Source organism: Pteronotus mesoamericanus, unplaced genomic scaffold (genome assembly GCF_021234165.1).
Source record: "Pteronotus mesoamericanus isolate MK-2021 breed Mesoamerican mustached bat unplaced genomic scaffold, CSHL_Meso_final scaffold_54, whole genome shotgun sequence".
Classification (NCBI taxonomy): Eukaryota; Metazoa; Chordata; class Mammalia; order Chiroptera; family Mormoopidae; genus Pteronotus; species Pteronotus mesoamericanus.
In genome coordinates, this window is record NW_026555321.1 from 16,105,428 (window position 1) to 16,108,415 (window position 2,988).

The 2,988-nt window shown below is 34.9% G+C and overlaps 1 pseudogene; it reads right to left on the minus strand.

Moving 5' to 3' along the window:
• Positions 1-333: 333 nt before the first annotated feature.
• On the minus strand, positions 334-1,999 carry LOC129087900 (tigger transposable element-derived protein 1-like; annotated as a pseudogene).
• Between the last annotated feature and the right edge of the window lie 989 nt (positions 2,000-2,988).

A 2,988-nucleotide genomic window follows, 5' to 3' on the forward strand; every position in this document is an offset into this window, starting at 1 on the left:
AAAAATAATAGATTTCTTGCTGTAAACAATGTAAGAAAGAAAAACAGTGGAGCAACATCTTTAAATATTAAAAGGAAAAAAGTCTGTCATTCTTGAATTCTATACCTAGTGAAAAGGTCTTTTAAACACGAAAACAAAAGAAAGATTTTTTCAACATACAAAAGCTGAAAGAATCTATCACCTTCTCTGAGAAAATTAATACAACTGATAAATCTCTAGTCTAATCAGGGAAAAGAGAAAATACAAATTGTTGACATCAGAAATAAGAGAGATAAGAGTCACTATAGACTACCCCAACATTTAACAACCTCCACTCTGATCAGTCAGCAGCCATTAATCATTGAGGTCTAGCTGCTGCAATTTCTGAAAATAAGACAAAAATGAAGTTTGCCACATCAGTTGACTCTCATGAATGATTTCTCTGTAGCATGTGATGCTGTTTGATACTGTTTTATCCATAGTAGAACTTCTTTTAAAATTGCAATCATTCTTCTCATACCCTGCCACTGCTTTATCAACTAAATTCATGCAATATTCCAAATCCTTGTTATCATTTCAAGGATTTTCACAAAGTCTCCTCAGGGGTAGATTGCAGCTCGAGAAATCACTTTCTTTGCTCACCATAAGAAGCAACGCCTATCCATTTAAGTTTTATCATCAGAGGGCAACAATTAAGTTACACCTTCAGACTGCGCTTCTAATTCTATTGCTCTTACTTTTGCTATTTCCACCACATCTGCAATTACTTCCTCCACTGAAGTTTTAAATCCCTCAAAGTCATCCTTGATGGTTGGAATCAACTTCTTCTGAACTCCCGTTAATGTTGATATTTTGACCTCTTTCCATGAATCATAAATATTCCTAATGACATCTAGATGGTGAATTCTTTCCAGAAAATTTTCAATTTACTTTGCCCAGATACATCGGAGGGCTCACTATGGGAGCTAAAGCCTTAGAGAATGTATTTCTTAAATTACAAGACTTGAAGTTAAAATTATTCTTTCACCTATGGGCTGCAGAAAGAATGTTGTGGTAGCAAGCAAAAACATCATCAACTCACTGCACATCCCCCATCAGATCCCTTGGGTGACCAAATGCAGTGTCAATGAGCAGGAATATTTTGAAAGAAACCTTTTTTTCTGAGCAGTATTCTCAACAGTGGGCTTCAATATTTAGTAAACAATGTTGTAAACAGATGGGCTGTCATCAGGCTTTGTTGTTCTATTTATAGAGCACAAGCAGAGTATATTTAGCATAATTCTTAAGGGCCCTGGGATTTTCAGAATGGTAAGTGGATATTGGCTTACCCTTAAAGTCACCAGCTGCATTAGCTTCTAACAAGAGAGTCAACCTGTCTTCTGAAGCTTTGAAGCCAGTCATTGACTTCTTCTCTGTAGCTATGAAAGTCCTAGATGGCATCTTTTCCCAATATAAGGCTGTTTCATCTACATTGAAAATCTGTTGTGTAGTGGAGCCACCTTCATTAATTATCTTAGATTTTCTGGATAACTTGCTGTAGCATCTATAGCAGCACTTGCTTCACGTTGCACTTTTATGTTATGGGATTGGCTTCTATCCTTAAACCTCATGAACCAACCTCTGCTAGCTTCATACATTTCTTCTGCAGCTTTCTCACCTCTCTCAGCCTTATAGAATTGAAGAGCATTATGTCCTTTTTCTGTCTATGATCCTTCTCTGTATTCTTACGGGAATGTTGTGGCTGATTTTTCTCTCCAGACCACTAAAACTCTCTTTATATTAGCAATAAGGCTGTTTTGTTTTCTTATCACTGGATGTACAGTGGAGTTGTACTTTTAACTTCCTTCAAGAGCATTCCCTTTGCATGTACAATTTGACTTAACTATTTGGGCCAAGCAGCCTAACTTTTGACTTATCTTGGCTTTTGGCATGCCTTCCTCAGTAGTCTAATTATTTCTAGCTTTTGATTTAAAGTGAGAAGTACACGACTCTTCCTTTCACTTGAACACTTAGAGATCATCATAGGACTATTAATTGGTCTAATTTCAATATTGTTGTTCCACAGGAAACTGGGCAGCACAAAGAGAGAGAGAAAGAGATGGGGAAATGACTGGTCAGTGGAGCAGTCAAAATACACAACATGTATCAATTAAGTTTGCATTCTTATAGGGGCATGGTTTGTGGCACCCCAAAACAGTTACAATAGTAACATCAAAGATCACTGACAACAGATAAACATACCAAATATACTAATAATGCAAAAGTAGAAATATGAGAATTACCAAATGTGACACAGAGACATGAAGTGAGCAAATGCTGTTGGAAAAACGATGCTGATAGATTTTCTCAACACAGGGTTGCTAGAAACCTTCAATTTGTAAAAAATGCAATATTTGCAGAACACAAAATTAGGTCTGCCTGTATATAATTTTTATGGTACAAGATATTGAGATATATACATATATGTGTGGGTATGTGTAGGTATATATGTATATATATATTTAATGATTTACATCCTGTACCATAAAATTAACAGCATGGTTCATAGACCAAAATGTAAAATTTAAACCTATAAAACTTCTAGGAGAAAATTTTTTTGACTTTGCGTTAGGTAAATTTTTCTTAAATATGATGCCAAGACACAATCTGGAAAAGAAAATATTGACAAATTGAACATCATCAACATTAAAGACTCCTGCTTTTGAAATCACTCTTACAGAATGAAAAGTCAAGCTTCAGACTTTAAAAATATTTTCAGATCATATATCTAGTTAAGGACTTGGTCCAAAATATATTTTTAAAAAGCCTCTTAAAACTCAATAATATGAAAACAAACCATAAGCGAAAGATTTGAATAGATTCTTCACCAAAGAAGATAAAAAGATGGCAAGTAAGCACAAGACCCCGAACAGCAGTAAATTCAAACCACAATGAGATAACATTACAGACCTATTAATAGAACGGCTAAATTTTAAAAAAAGTTTGACCGTATCTGGTGTTACCAAGGAT